This window comes from Rattus rattus, chromosome 10 (genome assembly GCF_011064425.1).
Source record: "Rattus rattus isolate New Zealand chromosome 10, Rrattus_CSIRO_v1, whole genome shotgun sequence".
Lineage (NCBI taxonomy): Eukaryota > Metazoa > Chordata > Mammalia > Rodentia > Muridae > Rattus > Rattus rattus.
This window is the reverse complement of record NC_046163.1, coordinates 50,829,398-50,849,777: the sequence shown is the minus strand read 5'-3', so window position 1 is coordinate 50,849,777 and position 20,380 is coordinate 50,829,398.

Genomic DNA, 20,380 nt, shown 5'->3' with positions numbered 1-20,380 from the left:
TAAGAATGGAGAAAGGAATCCAGTTTCTGGCTTGAGTGATCACAACAGTAGGTGGCATAAGGGATGAATTGGGGCCTGAAAGATGATACAGTTCTTGAATACGTTACTATTAGAAAGTATAAGATACAGATATGCATATATGGGGGGGAGAGAGAGAGAGAGAGAGAGAGAGAGGAAGAAAGAATAGGAGAAGGAGAAGAGAAATCTGAATTACATACCAGATATATGAACAAATTATGGTCAAGTCATGTTATATGCATGCACATGAAGAGTTTCACTTAGATATATGAAGTGAGGGTGGTTACAGAGGAAATCCCCCGGAAATACCAACATTTGAGGGATGGCAAAGAAAGAAACATGTAAATGAAGTTGATTGAGACTGATCTGCAAAGTAGGAAGAAATATTTTAAAGGAAATTGGTGGAAAATTAAAGGATTTGAAGACCCGAGAAGCTCATCAGGGAGGTAGCAAGAAAGGACAACAGTAAACAGTAGACAAGGACAAAGAGAAATTCAGGCATACTGAACTCTAGTTATGAAAGAAACGGCAGGCCCTGACATGGAGCACCGACAAAACAGCAGGGAATGGGGAGAATCCTTCTATTCCCATGGGACTACAAACAATGCCTCTGGGTGTTCATGGCTATACCATGTATCACTGTGAGAAGACAAAACTTAGGATGGCAGACCTGTGGCCCACAGAGCAAGCAGACACTAGAGAAACCCCCTACCCCTTTCTTTCTAATTTGCTCACTGATTCCATGGAGAGACATTCTCATGGGAAAGGTTTTGTAGTTGAACATTTGTCCAAGAAAATGAGAAGGATGTGCATTTTAATCTCCAAACCCCACAGGCCATCCATTCTGAACAAACTAACTGTGACTACCTCAGTGATAGGTATGGATCTAGTTGTGACTGGATCTCAGATCCAGAGACACCAACGGTGAGTTGTACTTCATGAGGAAACAAGGACAACAACAATGTTATGATAGGAACTGCAGCTCAAGCTCTGGTAGGAAGAGAGAGCAGCTGTCCATGGTAGTACATGCCTTTGACCATAGTACTTGGAGGCAAGCCTGCTTTATACAGAGAGTTTCAGGCTTATCAGGGATACATATAAAGACCGTGTCTATAGACGGATAGGTGGATGGATAGACAGACAGACAGACAGACAGATAGATAGGGGAAGAGATGGAGAGATGGAGGGAGGGAGAGGTGATACGTAAATGATAGATAGGTAGGTAGACAGGTAGGTAGGTAGATAGACAGGTAGGTAGGTAGATAGATAGATAGATAGATAGATAGATAGATAGATAGATAGATAGATAGATAGATAGATAGATAGAAGACCAGATAGACATACATGAAGAACTGAGATGTTGATGTTGCCAAATATAGAAATGTGATGTGATGAGGTTATGCAACATGTGCATTGGAATGTATCTGAATACTCCATTCATAAAGTTGTATAGTGAGATTGGTGCCCCGAATTCTATTCAGAATAACTCTACTTTGCATCAAATGTTTCTCTGTGAGCCAGGTGTCATCCAAACAAGTCATCCTTCTCACAATGTTTCCCTAAACCAGCAAGGTCCCTGACAAGGGAAGGGTGGAGAACACACATGTGCACAGTTTACCCAGAGTCTGTGCAATGTGTTATTTAAGCTTGGAATCACCTCTGCTGCTTTAAAACTGTAGTACTGTTAGCAGAGGTTTGCATCAATTCTGCTCCTACTTCGAATCGTATAAAATGAGAGTTTGGTAGCTAGAGGAGTTGGTGGCTTTAGGAAAATGCAGCTGTCTGGTTGCCTTCTGTTCCCTAACTCACCCTTGATGACTCCTTTCACTGATCAAGCTGTTTTTATGTGAACCACTATTTGGGCTATTGGTGCTGTCCCTTCAGAAGCAGATGTTAACCTCATATGCCCCAGGGAAAGTCACACAAATAAGAATAGGAAATTGCCAAGAAACATGAAAAACACCAACTCATTCAGGAAATTTGAGACATGCAAATTAAGTAAAACTATAGTTTCCTTCAAGTTGAAAAAAAATAATTGAAATAATAGATTCCAAATGGTTTTAAAAGTAGCACATACACACACACACACACACACACACACACACACACACACACACACAGGATAAAAGTGTATATTGATGTTGTCATTTCAGAGGGCTATTTAATGTTATCTGAAATTTTAACTACACATTACCTTTGGTAATGCATTCTACTTGCAATAAGTTATATAAAAATGCAATATAGACCTGGAGGGATAGCTCAGATGGTGAAGTACCTGTGTGTAAGCACGAAGACCTGAGTTTAGGCCCCCAGAGCATGCATAAACGCTGCAGTAGCAACACAGGTTAAAGCCCAGCCTTTGTGAGAGCAGCCAAGATGTCTCCTGGGAACTCAGTGAGAGCAAGCCAACAAGCCCACCAGCCTAGATGAGCTGCTAAGCTTGGATTCAGCGGAAGGAGAGAAGAGTGAGCAAGGAAGACACCCAACATCAATACTCATATCTGTATGCACATGCACATACATACAACATGCATACCTACACACACACACACAGAGAGAGAGAGAGAGAGAGAGAGAGAGAGAGAGAGAGAATTGCACAAGTACAATCTCACATACAACATTCAAGTTTTTATTGTTTGTTTATTGAGACAGGGTCTGTCTATACAGCTCTGGCTGTGCTGGAACTGCCTTGAACTCAACAGAGGTCCCTCTGCCTCATTTGGTATCATTTATAATGACGTTGAAAATTACCTACAAATAGTAATGAAAAGGAGACGAAATAAACAAATTCTTGTATAAACAAGATTTCTGATAGATTACAGGGGGAAATTTGAGAAATCAAGCCATATGGTGCACTTATTTTTGTTAAAATGTGTGTGTGTAGAAAAAGCTGTGTTTAATATGGTTATATATGCATTGAAACACACAAATGGAATGGCATAAAACTAGGCACAAGATTTTAGCTCAGTATTGTACTAGAAGACCTGAATAAATGTTTAGCCTTTATTGTTATTTGATTTTTGCCACAATAAGCATGTTTCTATTTTTAAATATGTAGATGGGCATTTTCCATTTATGTATGTGTATATGTATGTATATGTATGTATGTATGTATGTATGTATGTATGTATGTATGTATGTATGTGCACTACATGCATGCCTGGTACCAATGGAGACTAAAAAGGGCCTATAAGCTCCCCTGCAACGAAGTTACAGATAAATCTGAGCTACCATGTGGATGCTGGGAATCAAACTCTGTTTCTCTGAATCTCATTGGATTTGATAAGCTATCAATTTCAGATAAATCATGAGATAAAACATTATTTTACACTGAATTAACAGATAAATAGGTAGAGCATGAGTCTGAATCTGTGTGTGTATGTATGTATGTATGAATGAATGAATGTATGCATGTGTGTATGTATGTTTTGATAGTCCATGGTGTGAAGAAGAGAAAAGAACAACTTTTGGACTCATCCCCTATCCTTCATTTCTATCTCACCCAGGACTTCCACAAGGAGGAAGGCTCATGGGCAGTCCAAGGATATAGAACCAAGAAAGATCATAGTTTATCTGCTAAAGCTTCTCTCCTACAATGCCAGAAACCAAGCCTCAAGAGCTTTTAAGAAAGAGGAGAAAATATATCCCCAAGAAAAGGAAAGATGATGAGAAAACATTTTAAAGAGAGAGATACTAAACAGATGGACGAGGAACAGAAGCCCGGAGGAATTAGACATGTCACATGACATGTGCACTTGGGGTTCATGGCTACTTCTCTAATTGTCCTAAGTGATATTTTGGGTTTTCTTCAGCATGTTAGAGTCATCCCTTGATTCTGCATTACACATCATGGACACACTCTGGGTTCCAGTTGTAATAAACTTCAGAAATCGTAAAATGTCCCTTGTAAGACAAAACCACTCTCAGCAGCGGACTGTTGCATAAACATTCATGTTAGAACAAAGACATCACTAGAGTTTCAGTGGCAAGGGCAGAGACCTGAAATCTTCGTGCTGAAAATGGTGAGGCTGGAGATTGTAGGTTCAAGGCCAGTTTGGCCTTGAAATTACAACTTTTTTTTTTTAAATCACTGGTATGTGTTTGTTTGTTTTTAAGTTTTGCTCTTTCATAGAGAAAATATTTTTCAGTCATTCAAACTTGCTATTGATGATCTGTTCCGTCTTGCTTAAGACACCACGATTGTGGGGTTGGGGATTTAGCTCAGTGGTAGAGCGCTTGCCTAGGAAGCGCAAGGCCCTGGGTTCGGTCCCCAGCTCCAAAAAAAAAGGAACCAAAAAAAAAAAAAAAAAAAAAGACACCAATGATTGTTTAAACAACATGCACTTGATAAAATTGTGTAGTACAATCAATTTATGCTTATCCCTGACTAGCTTATTTTATTTGGCCTTGACAATTATTGGTGGTAACCCCTAGTCTACTCTTCTAACTGCTGGCCTGGTCACCTCCCTAATGGTGTACCTCCAGATTTCGTGCTGTTTCTCCTGGCCATGTGCTTATCATCCATCTTCCCCTCATGGTCTCTCTCTCTCTCTCTCTCTCTCTCTCTCTCTCTCTCTCTCTCTCTCTCTCTCTCTCTCTCTCTCCCTCTCTCTCTCTCTCTCTCTCTGTCTCTCTCTCCCTTCTTCTTCTTTCTCCCCTGGACTCTCCTCCTCTACCAAGTCACTCCAAACCCACCTACCTCTAATCCCTCCAGTAACTGGCTGAAGCCAATTTTATTTAAGGAATAGTTTTATATCAAAGAACAAGGTTTGCACAACAAAAGCTTATAAACATGAGAAGTCACTTGTAGGCCTAGACTTTCATGTATAGAATTTAGCAATACAGTGCATAGCAATAGACCAAACCTCAACAAAATTGGATTTGTTTTTAAAAACACATGTGAACGCTCCAATCCGTAGAAGGGTTGATAGAATAGCACTGATATAGGATGGGAATAGGAAGGGGATTGTTGTTAGAGCAAATTTCTAAACTGGGGTCTTCACGATTTCAAGGTTGGCATTCTACCTCTGAGGCAGCAAATAAAAGTTCAAGGTGAGCCCTTTCGAGTAGCACCTAAGGCTGCGTTTATGTCAACTTGACAGAAGCTAGAGTCCTCTGAGAGGAGGGAACCTCAACTGAGAAAATGGCTGTGGGGCATTTTCTTAATTAGTGATTGATGGGGGAGGGCCCAGCCCATTGTAGGTAGTGCCATCCCAGGCTTAGTGGTCTTGAGTTCTATAAGAAAGCAGGCTGAGCAAGATGTGAGGAACACGCCAGTAGGCAACACCCTTCCATGACCTCTACATTAGCTCCGGCCTCCCTAGCTACTGCCTTGTTTGAGTTCCTGTTCTGACTTCCTTTGGTGATGGATGATATGGGAATATAGCCAAATGAACCCTTCCCTCCCCAAGTTGCTTTGGTCATGGTTTTGCATTGCAACAACCGAAACCCTAATTAAATCATAAGCAACGTGACCCAAGAATGGCTTCCTTTCAGGTCACCAGCACTTGGCCGGGGTTTCACCATTTACTTTTGGTCTCTTCCATGGCAATAAGAAAAGGATATTTAGGAACTAGACTCTCTTTATCAGTTAACCAGTGTTAGAATATCCTATGTGTCCATTCTAAATCAAAACCAAACCTTACAGTCTATTCTGAACAATTGCACCCCCTTCATACATCTGAAGAAATCTTAACTCCATAGCTGATGATATCAGAAAGTAGAACCTCTAAGAATTGATTAAATCAAGAAAGTGACGTCCTCATGAATAAGTTTAATGCCCTGTAAATGAGGCCTAGAAGATCTCTTACCTTTTCCACCATATAAGATTCAGTGAGAAGCTTAATCTGTGAACACAGAGGCTAGCCTTACCAGACGCTGAATCTACCAGCATCCCACCCTCCAAACTGTGAGAAATACATTTATATAAGCTATTCCATTCATTGCATTTTGTTTTAGAAAGCCAAATGATTGAGAAAAGGATATTTAACCAATGCTTTTAAAGAGGCCGTATAGTAAAGACTATTACCTTGGTCTTGGGAATGTAGCTCAATGGTAGAGTCAGAAAAGGGAAGGTAGAAGAGAGACAAGGTGGGGGAAATAGAACAAGAGGAGGAAAAGGAATAAAGAAGGAGAGGAGGAGAAGAGAGAAAAGAAAGATAACCCTAGGGGGTTGGGGATTTAGCTCAGTGGTAGAGCACTTGCTTAGCAAGCACAAGGCGCTGGGTTCGGTCCCCAGCTCCGGAAAAAAAGAAAGAAAGAAAGAAAGAAAGAAAGAAAGAAAGAAAGAAAGAAAGAAAGAAAGAAAGAAAGAAAGAAAGAGAGAAGGAAAGGAAGGAAGAAAGAAAGATAACCCTATAACTTCACCCAAAGAGAAGTCTAACATTTGTCCTTGGACTATGACAGGTGATGTAGGAGTCTTTGAAATATCATGCCCGAGAGAACTGCATGTGTTTAGCAGAGACTTGCACCAGTGAGCCAGTAAAATGATTTGGTGTAAGGGCTTTGGATCACCTACCATATCATCTCAAACTCCTGAAGGACTGAAATAAGCATCTAGTCATGCCCACATGATTACATCCCAACACTAGCTCTAGACTTTGATGTGCTTTTCTGATAGACAATATTCAATGTATACCATCACATGTCAATCAGAAAGAAAAAAAAAAAAACCTCTTGGTGAGTCCATGGACAGAGAATCCTCCTGGACTCAAGTCCAGCGTCTCTTCCCTTCAGTCGCTTTAGTCATTATTTAGAACCATTCTCTGGTTGTAAATTAACCCTATTAACACTAACTACAGTATCAGTTTTCTGTAACTCATGTGGGTCCTTCTACTGAATTATGTAACTTGCCTGTGGTTTGAGAAGTCCCTGTGTAAGTTGATGTAAGAAATAAGGGAATTTAGAGGACTGCCCCACCATTTTCAGTTTACCAGCTGTCACAGATTATTTCTGGAGGTTGGTAGAGTGTAGAAAATGATAGCACTGACTTCTCCCTTTTCAGATTTTACAGAATGAAAACAAATACAGTCATCAGAGGAATTTATAGTAATGAGTTTAGAGAGTGACTTTCTGTTTCTCTATGTTGGTGGTAATTTATTACTATCTATAAAATGAGACAAAATTGCTTTTCAGACAGATCAATAATACAAGTGACAGTTCATGCTGGCAAGGATATGAAATGAAAGGACCACTCATTGCTAATGAGAGTGCTAATTTGGACCTCTATTATGGAAATTAATATGGAAGCTCCTTGGAATGTTGAGAATCAATATATCTCAAGATCCACATATTCTATTCTTGGGCGTATACCAAAAGGGTGCTTCATCCTACCACAAGGACATTTGTTCAATCATGTTCCTTGCTACTTTATTCATAATAGAACTGCCAAATACTGGAAATAACCTAGATGTCCCTCAAAAAATAATAGCTAAGAAAAAATGTGGTACATTGTCACAATGAAGTATTACTCAGTTGTTTTAAAAAAAAATATTATGAGGGGCTGGAGAGATGGCTCAGTGGTTAAGAGCACTGACTGCTCTTCCAGAGGTCCTGAGTTCAATTCCCAGCAACTACATGGTGGCTCACAACCATCTGTAATGAGATCTGATGCCCTCTTCTGGTGTGTCTGAAGACAGCTACAGTGTACTTATATATAATAAATAAATCTTAAAAAAAAAAGAAATAACATGAATTCACCATTTAAAAAAATATTATGAAATTTGCATGCAAATGGATGGAACTAGAAAAAAAATCTTCCTGAATGAGGTAACCCAGATCCAGAAAGGTAACTGTGGTATATAGTTGGACATTGCCCATTAAATAAATGATAACTAACCTACAATCTGTATACCCAGAGAGATATAGAGGAAGGGATTATGGGAGACACATGAATCTCCTTAGGAGCGGGAACTATAGATTTTATGGACAGACCTGGGGCAGTGGGGATGGAAACAGTGGAGAATCAGGTGTGGGGGGGGAAAGGAAAGACAGTGTTGGGGAAGGGATTGTAGAGCAAATCAAGTAGATTTGATGGGCATTTGAGAAGTAGTATAGAAATCTAGTGCAGTGGAAACTACTTAAAATACATAAAGGTGATCCAAATGAAGTCTCCAATGAGGAGGACTGAGTCCCATCTGGCCATCTCTTGTCACCAAAGAAGCTTTGTTACCTGAACTGCGTTACATCCGATTTAAGTTGTTAGCCAAAAAATCCCCCCAAACCCCAGGCTATTGCCAAGGCAATAGGTTGCTCTCCATCAGCTGACAACAAGGCCCAACTGCTGAAGACCACACCCACACATCTCATTGAACATGGAGAGCGCAGCTGGTGCCTACATAGAAACTTCATCGCCATGTTCTGGTGTCTTTGGTACGGAAGGTACTCTGCAGGCTACCCAGAGAGAGACATAAACACTAATGCAGCCATGAAACCTTTGATTTACACTCTATCTTGCCTGCAAAATATGTTAGGGCATGTGCAAAACTTATGGGATTAATCAACCAATGTTTGCTTTGACTACAGCCCACTATGAAAAATGGAATCCACAGCAACACTATTTGGGTGACTCACCAAAACCAAGAACAACAGTAACGAAGATAACAATGAAATGACTCCTAATGACGTTCTGCTGTACTCATACATCAGTGTCTTATTCAGTCAACATCAGAGAGGCAACAGATGGGAACAGATTCAGAGACCCACAGCCGGACATTATGCAGAGAGAGAAAGCACATCTCTGAGTGGCTCTGTCAAATCCCTTCCCTTCAGAGCTCAGGGAAGCCTGCAGCAGAAGAAATGGGAGTGTGGGAGCCAGAGGGGATGTGGATACCAGGAAAACAGGTCTCTCTAAATCAACCAAGCAATGACCTCTCTGAAGTCATTCGAAGTCATAGAGACGGAAGCAGCAAGCGTAGGGCCTACATGGGTCTGCACCAGGTCCTCTGCCTGTAGATTATAGCTTTTGGCTTAGCATTTTTAGGGCACTTCTGAGTTTGTGAATAAGTGAATCTCTGATTCTTCTGCCTTTTCTTGGGGCTCTTTCTTCTGTTGGTTTGCCTTGCCTTATGTTTTGTTTTGTCTTATTATATTTTGTTTTGTTGTGTTTTGCTGTTATCTGTTAGAAACCGTGGAGAGACTATTTTGTGTATTGTATGGATGCCTCGCCTGTTGATTAAAAAGCCTATGGCCTCTGCAGGAAATAGAGGTGGGACATTTGGGAGAGAGAAAGGATTCTGGGAGTCAGGTGGGAAACTCACAGGGAAGATGTGACAAGATAGACGATTGGTATCTGGGCACAGCTAACCAGCCATGTGGTAGCATGTAAGCTAGAATAATTAGGATATTTTAAGTTATATATATTCAGAGAAAAGCCTAGCTATATGGCCAAGGTATTGAAATATATTTTGAGTCTGAGTCTTATTTCTGGAAGCATGGGGCTGGGAGGAAGAACGGGACATAGCTTCAACAAGAAACTTGTTCTTTTCTAATGAGAGTCTGAAAGGCAGTACATCTGAATGGGAGAAGAGGTGGGGAGGAACCGGGAGGAGTAGAGGGAAGGGAAACTGTGTTCAGGATACATTATATGAGAAAAGAATTTGTTTTTATTAAAGGGGGATTATGAACACTTCAAAACTGGCAGGGTAGACTGAAGGAACACCCATTCAGAGCCTGCCCCACATGTGGCCCATACATATACAGCCACCCAATTAGACAAGATGGATGAAGCAAAGAAGTGCAGACTGACAGGAGCCGGATGTAGATCTCTCCTGAGAGACACAGCCAGAATACAGCAAATACATAGGTGAATGCCAGCAGCAAACCACTGAACTGAGAATAGGACCCCCATTGAAGGAATCAGAGAAAGAACTGGAAGAGCTTGAAGGGGCTCGAGACCCCATATGTACAACAATGCCAACCAACCAGGGCTTCCAGGGACTAAGCCACTACCCAAAGACTATACATGGACTGACCCTGGACTCTGACCTCATAGGTAGCAATGAATATCCTAGTAAGAGCACCAGTGGAAGGGGAAGCCCTGGGTCCTGCTAAGACTGAACCCCCAGTGAACTAGACTGTTGGGGGGGGGCGGCAATGGGGGAGGTGGGGGCGGAACACCCATAAGGAAGGGGAGGGGGGAGAGGGATGTTTGCCCGGAAACCGGGAAAGGGAATAACACTCGAAATGTATATAAGAAATACTCAAGTTAATAAAAAAAACAAAAAACAAAAAACAAAAACTGGCAGGGTAGGAAATAAGAAAGAAGGAGAGGTGCAGGGAAAGAGAGAAGACACTGATAAAAGGCTCCCAGGAACCAGGGAGAAGGATCTGCAGGCCCTACTTACCAGAAAAGTACAGAGAGCCTTCAGTCCTCAGTGCCAAGAGTTCTGGACCCAAGACAGAAAGCTCTAACACTGGCTGCTGCCAGGAAGCAAAGATCTGATACCAAAGGACTGCACTGAACTGGAACACAAGAGGGTGCTGCTTGCTATTTTTCTGCTTGCCTGCTTCTAGCTAGTCAGATGTGTCCAGGCTTCACACATCTGGCAGTGAATTCATGATTCCATCCAGGAAGAGCAAAGTTCCATCTGTGGGCAAATATATGCAGAGTTACAGTTAGGGGAAAGTCTCAGATTGTGAAAGCACCAGCAGTTATGGAATCTACATATAAACTCTGTCCCCCAACAGATGTAAACCGCATGCCCCTGAGTCATTGCACTATTACGTGGATCCTCCACAGATGGGGAGCTTACGGCCACTCACACATCGCTGGGTATAAGTGACTCTCATAGCACGTGTATGACTTAATCTGATCTTAGACAAATCTACTTACCACTTACGCCCATCATCCCTTTGGGCATTTTCTTTTTTGCCAGCTTCCTCTTATTCAGATGTTACTCCTCATTTTCCCCTTCTGAGCATGCTCACTCGCCAGACATGCCTACTCATTATTTGAATAATCTACTTTACAATTTCGATTGTGTTGCTGTATTCCTAGGGGCTAAACACATGTGTGTGTGTGTTGTCTTAGCCTTAACACGATAGCAGCGACTTCATATGACTTGCTGAACACAAGCTGATATGTCACAGGCATGACCATATCAGCTCCCAAACCCACCAAAGGACGTGCATGGGGTTAGATGTCACACTTCTGAAGAGCGTGTGGCACCCTAGGAACATAGACCGGTGGTTGAGAACATTTACTACACTGGAGGCACAGAGCCTGTTCACCTCCAGTGTTCACTGGCAGGTTTGGGGATGGGGAATGTGGGGGTGGGGCAATGTGGCTTGTTAGACATGATTAGTTAGAGGGGCTGACTGTGGATCCTGCTCCCCTACCCGGGCTGTCTTGTCTGGCCTCCTTGGGAGAGAATGTACCTAGTCTTACAGTGATTTGAGATGTAGGGGTGGGTTGGTACCCAGGGACCCTCGCCCTTCTCAGAGGTGATAGGGAGACAGTAGGGGTAGGAAGCATGTGAGAGGGGACTGGGAGGAACAGGAGTGGATTGATTGATTGATTGATTGATTGATTGATTAATGGGAAAGATAAAAGAAAGAGGGACAGACTTGGGTAGGCCAGAGCTGACCATGGCCTAACAGAATCGTGTGTGTATGTGAAAGAGGGGTAGCTTGCAGTATACTTGGGATTTTTAGTATCAATTCAATGTTATCCACTGCTTGATGGGGTAACATGGCCTTCTGTAGCAACCTTTTATGGTTTAGAAAAATTATTTATAGAAGCTATTTATAGAAATACGCTATAAACCTGTTTATATCCTGTTGCACAGTTACTAGTCAACTGGAAACATTTTAAGATTCTGTTACGTTTCATCCTCTCCCTTCTTGTCTCTCTCTTTGATAAACTTGTGGCAATAGGAGTAGCCATAACAGACATTTTTACAACTGTCCACACATGTACATCACACACACACACACACACACACACACACACACACACACACACACACACACACACACTACTGCGTGAGTTACTGGGGCCAGCAATCGGGGACCAGACTAGGGCAATGAGAAGAAGCTAGAACAGCACTGGAGACCACAGGGCAATGAGAGAGCTGGTGTCGGCAGATGGTTCACCAGCATCCTTCATTGAACACAACGGCTGAGCTTCCTCGATCTATTAATACACAGAACCTAACCAAAGACCTGCTCAGAAGTCAGCAAAAGCTGGTAAAATGACTTAAATAGCAGCTAATGTTGGGGCTATAGAAACGGCTCAACACTTAGGAGCACTTGCTATCGTGGGGGAGGACCTGAATTTGAATCTAAGCATCCACAAGCCAGCTCATAACCATCCACTATCCCAGATTCAGGGAGTCTGAGGCTCTCTTCAGACTACTACGGGTACTGCATGTGTGCGGTGCGTGCACACAGACGCGAGCAAAACACTCCTACCCATAAAACAACTAACGTGACTAAATCTAAACGTTTTTAAGTGATAGTCGGTCTTACCAAAGGTTAGCCGGAAGGTAGTCCACTTTACTGCTTATATATGTGTTATTTTGCTCGTCATTTCCAACTTCAATGAGTAGAAACTGCAGCCATGCGTATCTCCCTGACGAGGAAACTGAGGTATGGAATATCAACTATTAAACTCATTTGATGCCACATAAAGAGCAAGAGACTCTGAAGATTGATATTTCACCTTGATGGGATCTATCGTCACTTACGGTGTGTGCAAACCAAGAAGGAAATACCCAGACTAGGTTAACTGACATAGAAATCCCCTATCTAACGGGGACCAGGAGCATTTCCTGGATTAGGATCCTGGGCCTCTGTATAGTTTTTAACTACACGACTGCTTTGCAGAGTTACCCTGTGTCACCATTTCCATCCCACACGTTAGATCTTGGTAAAAGAAGGTGGTTGTGATACAGATGTAAAGGCAGTGAGTGAGTCACAGAACTGAGGTGGCAGGGTCTCCCTCCCTCCCTCCCTCCCTCGCCCCTCTCTCTGTGAGTGCACAAGTGCGTGTGCGTGTGTGCATGTGTGCGTGTGTGTGCGTGTGTGTGTGTGTGTCTGTCTGTGTCTTTCACTGCCTCCTCTTTTTCACTTGTCAACACAAGATGGAAAGAAAGGCGTTCTCTCCCCAGATGCAGGCACTTCGGACTGTCCAGCTCCAGGACAGTAAGAAACAAGTGTTCATTCTTTACAAACTACTCTGTCTCTGGTACCCTATGTGTCTTCTGAAAAGACAAACAACTAGTAAATTGCTGTCTTACAGACTTCATTGCTGCCATGGTTTCAAAGGAGCAGCATGGCTCCTCACGTGAGTGCCGCAAACCCCACCCCCAAAATGGACAAATGTTCTAGTCTTTCTTCAAAACACTTTTTTGCAGAATTCTGAAATTTTCGAGTCCCCCTCCCCAATCCCATCCGCATTTTCTCCTCCACAGGACTCACAGAAGACAGACTCCTGGGGCCCTGGAAATCCTGTCCTTTCCTGCTCCCAACTTCATCTCCAAGTAGAAGGCAGCACCAGATCATTGACACCTGCTCAGTGGGTCAGGACTCATTCGTCCAACCTACCGCACAGTTGGATCCGTAGTTGTAGGAACGCGGAAACAGGCAAAGTTGTTGCCTTGATACTTGATATCAATCTCCTTGATACTTTTTATATTTTAGTATGGTAGATTCTGTGGCAAAAATAATAAGGCAAAAGGGAGGGATAAGGAGGGGGAGGAGGGAGGGAGGGAAAACTAAGGTTAGTGTATAAAGTAAGTAAATTATTCAAATCTTTAAAAATCCAGGAATGATGCTCTGTAGAGGGGGAAAGGGAAGCCTTAGTAGATCTTGAAGAAGTGGTAGCCATGTGGGCATCTGAGGAGCAAAGGGAGAACTTTATTTTAATGTCGAAGATTGACTTCGAAGGGTGTACTTAAGAGTTCTTGACCACACTAAAGACAAGTGTAAAACAGGCCTCAAGGGAGATGACTTCAGGATGGATGCACAAATCATCATGTAGGGCCTTGAAGACTCTAGAAAGGACCTACATTTTCTTCTATTGGAGACAAGCAACAAGGAGAGGACTAACACAGGCTGAGAAGTTAGATGTCCCTCTTTAGAATCTATTTTGGATTTCAGGGGCCAAGACAGACCAGGAGACTAATTAGGTAATGTTGACTATGGTGAAGGTGATACAATATGACTGCAATCCAGGTGTCTTCCCGCCCCCCCCCCAAGCAGAATGTATAAGTCAACTTTCTGTTACTGTAACAAAATGCCTGAAGCAATTGACAATGTGACAAAAGATTTATCTAGTTCATGGATCTGGAGGCTCCAGTCCAAGATTAGGTGGTCGCATTGTTTGGGGCCGCTCAGAAGGGCACCAGATGGCAACAGCAGAGAGTGCATGGTGGAGCGAACTATTCACAATCATAGGCCAGGAAGAGGGAGGTGAGGATACTGGGGCCCTGAAGTCTCCTTTGAAGTATTTGGATCCCATAAAACAGAAGGTCTTCCCTAAGCATTCACCCAGTAGTATCACCCTGAGGGCATGCAGACATTTGGGGAAGACTACTCATATTCAAACAGAAGCATAGCATAGAGTCCATGGAATTTGCTAACAGTTGGATATGGGACATGAGAGTAGACTCGGTAAATTACAAGTGCCCGGCCTAAAAAGGTGAGTGACTCTAGCAGCAATTTCCTGGGATGAAGATACTTCAGGTGAAATAGGAGGCCCGGGGTGAGAAAGCAAGAGTTGGTGTGGTACATGCAGAGCTTCGGGTGCCTGCTAAACCTCTCCATGCAGATGCCAAGAGATGGCTGCAATGTACAAGCTTTGAGCTCAGGAAGGATAGATGTAAAACCAAAAACATTCCATCAAAAGACCAGGTAAGGTGGCCTAAGTCAGAGATAAAGAAATTGCTAAGTTTAAGACTTAACCTAGAAATATTTCACTCTTCATAGATAAGAGATTCACAACAAAGAATGACGGAGAACGAGACAGAATGGGATCTCTCGGAGGAGACTGAGTGCTGGCCAGGACTGCTGGTGTGGGGTTAGTTCTCAAAAGCAGTTTTTCCTTTATCTTAGTCTTTCCTTTTCAATTTCTGTCCAAGTAGCTCTTAGGGAACACCTCAGGACTTTTCAGTGACTAATTTGACTTCATCTGGGCCTCTTTCCCTTTCATAAATTCTCTCCATATTACGTAAAAGATCTAAGTCTGGCCATTTACAGAAACAAGGAAAGCTCTGACCTGAGTTACCAAAGCCCCTTCTGGGCCAATTTATATGAATAGGATCTCTTCATTCTGTTCAGCAAGAATTCCAGGAATCAAAATGACAAGGTTTTCGAATAACTCTTGCTTCCGTCACTGCCCACATCTGCACAGTGTGTTACAAAAGCAAGCAACACTCATTTAATGTCTGTGATAGGATATAGGATGATAGGAGTCGCCGTCACTGCGTGTGGGTTATTGTCCCGGCTTTGCTAATGAAATGTTTGCTAATAGAGTGTACTTAGAAAAACTACACCTCCGGCTCTTAATTGAACTAGGTCAAGATGACCAAATACCTGTCCGCCTACGAGCCACATTGGAAAGAAGTCTAGGTAGGCTTTCGAAAGATGATGGATAACACACAGACATGGCCTGAAGAATCTCTGGGGAATACGTTGAGTAAAGTTGGTTAAAGCCATCAGGAGAGGTGAGTTCAAACCATTTAAAAGAAGTGTCCAGTTTGATGGCAAAGTAAAAACAGAAGGTGATAAAAGTGGAACAGAGGAAGTCCCTGTCTGTCCCAGATGGACTGGAGGGTTTGTGGAGCTCTAGCCTGGGAGGGGAGGGAGGAAGAGAGGGAGAGGGAGAGGGAAAGGGGGGAGGGGGAGGGGGAGAGGGAGAGGGAGAGGAAAAGGGGGAGAGGGAGGGGGAGAGGGAGGGGGAGAGCCTGCACCCACACTCTCAGTGACGAGCATCTTTGTTTTTCATTCTTCTATTTTTTAGAGGTTGTTCGTTGACAGTTTCCCCGCAAATACGGTGAGCCTTAGTCACTTTCACACCTGTTCCTCTCCCATCCACCCTCCTCCGGTTGGACTCTTCTCCCTAACAGTCACACCTAGCTTCACGTCGCTTGGCGTGTAAGATCCGCACAATCTAATCACAGTTACCTGCGCGAGCACTGGTGGGCAGTTATTAGAGCATCAGCTATTGCTTGGTGATAACAACATCAAAGACATCGCGGACACTCCTCCCCCCAGCAACTGTTAACTGACAATAGTCCCTTGCCTGGCAACTGTTAACTGACAATAGTCCCTAGCCTCACTCCTCTCCATGCTGAAATGTTCAAGGCCCAAACCTGGCCGAGCTTGTGTAGCAAACCACGGGTGCAGCAAACTCGTGAGCGCAAGGGCTGTGTCTCGATCGGAAGATATCATTTCACAGCACGCCTTTTTTTTTTTTTTTTTTTTTTTTTTTTTTTTGGTTCTTTTTTTTCCGGAGCTGGGGACCGAACCCAGGGCCTTGCGCTTCCTACGTAAGCGCTCTACCGCTGAGCTAAATCCCCAGCCCACAGCACGCCTTCTTTTCTTCTAGCTCCTACGTTCTTTCTACCCCTTCTTCCACAGCGTTTCCTGAGCTGTGATACAGATGTCTTCTTTCAAGCTAAGAACTCCACCATCAAAGTTCTTGGAACTTTGACCAGTTAGGAGTCTCTGCACTAACCACTGCCCACTGCTACAAGAGGTATTTCTGAGCAAGGCTGAAAGGAGAGCTAACCTGTGGCTATGAACATGAGTGTTTAGAAGGCAGTTTAATCGTAGGTTCGTTTAGCAAAGCAACTGTAATGGGTTCCCCATGAGCGCCTATGATGTACCCAGCCATAGCTTCTGGACTACGTTGACAGTATCAAACATGGATTCCTTCTGATTGGCCTGGAATCCAATCAGAAAGTAACTTACTATTCCGATCACAATCATGCTACTGTGGCACCAGTGGGTACATCTTGTCAGATAGGTCAGTATTACAGCTTGCAGGGTTCAAAGGTAAGACTATGAGTGGCTCTTCTCCCCCAGTAGCCTGCATAACACCTTCCAAAACTGTGAAAGGTAGCCAGCCGGGAGGAGGAGGCTTCCGGTTCAGTTCCGGATGTCTCTGTGTTCTGAATCCAAAGTGTGTAGCAACGGGGTCTTACCATCAAATTCTGGTGGGCAACCGAGAGCAGTGGTGTTAGCCTGTCATGTTTTGGGAGCCTCTGGGCTTCCCTGAACCTCCCTGACGAACAACTGGTAAGATGTTGGTATTTTCATTTAATCCTGCCCATCCGCACATGGTAACCTTGTTTAAATTTTGTTCTAAAATTTTAAATAAATTTATGAAATAATAAGTTTCCAAGCTAGTTTTCCCCCCATCACCACCACCACCACCACACCCATTTAGACCGCTCCAGCCCAGTCTCCCAGGTTCTTCTTTCAGATCGCATTTGCAATCGAGATATTAAAAAGAGAAACAGGAGGGAGGGGAAGGTCATGCTCTATAGTGACACAGACAGGAGAGATACTGGGAAAATTCTTGGCCAGAACTGTGGTGAGACACCACTTCAAAAAAACTCCGAGTCCAGCCGGCAGCTTGAGAGCCCCCAGACCGGCCATGAAGTTCATTTTCCGGACACAGAAGCAAGCACCACCTAACTGTATGCAAAAACCTGGTCGGCAGAATGCCTTAGACTGTAGGGAGGGGATCTTGGACAGAACCCCGTGCAGGAGCAGGGAGATGGGAATGGGGGACAAAGATCCAGGTTCCAAGTGACCCAGTAAACACTGGAAAGGACTGTCCAGGACATGTCTCATGGATGAGGCCAGCATCTGTGATCCAGCCTCACAAAGAACCATTCAGGGGTGTAACAGGCATTTGGGACCCCAGGAAGGAACGCCAAGACTAGAAGGGCCAGACTTCATCCACACTCAAGCCACGCCCCCTTCACCTGGGTCTCTCCTTCCCTGAATTCCCAGTATCAATGCAGGACACCAGCCAGCCAGCGCTGTCCTACTGTGAGCTCTCTCTTGTGCTCACTGCTAGTTTTACTCTCCTCCTCCCTCCTTTTCTCTATTCTTTAATTCTTAATTTCCTTTCCATAGGCTTCCCAGAGAACATAGGCTAGCCCAGTTTGCAGGGTCTCCACGGCTCAGGCTTCCGAGACCTGGGACTTAATGTATTTCTTGACCTCTCTTTCCTTGTACTCTTAGTCAAAACTGCCTCGTTCCCCATCCTCACCTCTGTCCATATTGTTCCCTCACAAGTCACTCTGCCCTTGTTCCTCCTATTCATGTTTCTTTACTCCTCTCAATGAGGAAAGACTAGGGGTGATCGTTTGCTACGTGTCTATTACTCTATGTTCTTAGTGGGTCTTCCCTTTGATAGCAGACATTTTTTCCAGGTACTGTCTTCTTCAGGGGAGTACAGGGCCTAGCCTGATGATGTTCCAAACACCAGCCAAGCAGGGGAGGGGGGGGACATCACCACCATCACCACCACCACCACCACCACCAACAACAACAACAACAACAACAAAAACGAACCTTATTACAACCCTGTCACTTTTGAACATCTTGAATATTCCTCTTTTAAAAAAAAAATTTAGCCAGTAACCTAACTTAGATGATCCAGCCCCAATAAAAACAAAACAAAACAAAACAAAACAAAAACAAACAAAACAACAACAACAACAAAAACCTGCCAACTTATGAAAAAACAAAGACACTATAGCTCAGTGCTCAGAGGACGGCAAGCGGGGAGCGGGATATAGAGGCTGCTGAATGCTGTGGAAGAGGCAAATGTCCACAGAAGCGGAACTCTAGCGCCTGGCCACGTGTCCCAGAGCCACTCAGAAGCCACGAGGCAAAGGGCAGAAGTGAGCCAAGTTCACATTCTAGGGAGCACCTGGATGTGTGCTCAGATTTGCCATTTCAGACCCTGCCCCCTTGCTCTTCCCTTCCCAGCTCCACTCCCAGGATTCTCTCATGAAACCCAGTGCGCCGGACTTTATCCATCCAGAGTCCACAGCGGGCATCACCGCGGTCCCATCTTCTAAGGACACTTACTCTGCAGCTGCCTCCCATCCCGCCATCTCTCCAGCCTCTCGCTTTCCTGTACGCCCCATCTTGAAGGTATAGCTTGTAAACTAGATACTTCGGTCTTGGTTTTTTGTTGCTGTTGTTGTTGTTGTTTGTTTTTTGTTTTGTTTTTTAATCTTTTTAACACTCTTCCCTGTAAGCATTAGTGTAGTTGGGTTTAGGTCTGATTATTCTTTTTGTTTTTTAACATTTTTCCTTCTATTTAAACAATATTAGATATTTTTAAAATAAATTTACTTTTAGTAATGCCACTGTTGAACTTTTTAGGCATGCATATTTTTTCTTTTGGGTTTTCTCCCCATCGTCCCTTTGACCACACTCTTAATGAAGTGTATGAGTCTCTTGACTGCTGAGTCACCTTTCAGCCTTGGTTGCCCTGAAACTCACCATGTAGATCAGGCTGGCCTCCAACTCACAAAGATTCCCCTGCCTCTGCCTCCTAAGCACTGAAGTTAATTTCACGGACCACCACTCCTGATTTATCTTCCTAATCTTTATTGATATGAGGAGTTCTTTAGAAATTTGTTCATATCCCTCACAGGATGTAAACATCACAAATACCTTCTCCCACTCTGTGACTTCTCCCTTTATTCCAACAATAGTTTCTTTTAGTTAAAAGATCTCTCTTCAGATTTATTTTTATTATTATTTCTGTATCCGTGCATATCTCCACATGTGAGTATGTCACATTCTCAAGTGCCTCCTGAGAGCAGAGGAAGGTGGCAGATCCCCTGAATCCCCCTATGTCAGTAGTGGGATCAGAACTCAGTTCCTCTGGAAGATTAACAAGTGTTGTTAACTGCTCAGCCATCTCTCCAGCACCAAAGGGAGCCTTTGCCATTGTTGTCACAGGGGCTAAGCTCTGTTCTCAACTGTAAAATAGGATGTACAGTAGAATTTCATCCGTACAGTTCATGTGATGAATAAATAAAACAATGTATGTACACAGTCTTCACGGAACACCTGGCATTTAGAAAAGCATATTAAATATTATTTTCTCCCTTCTGCCCTCCCTGCCCCCATCTAACCTATTTCCTGTTTCTGAATCTCTTAGAAGCAATGGGTAAAAAAATAAAGAAGGCGAGACGCTTCTATTAAAAAAAAAAAAAAGTCCTACAAAGTGTGTGATTCCACATCTGTAACAGAAAGTAAGAGTCTTATCGATCATTCTTTCCTTCCTTTTGGAAATCTTATTGCCATGACATAAAAAACGTGAGATGACTCATTGTGACATGACTCCTCCTACCTAGTTTAAATCCCAGCTGAGCACTAGAGA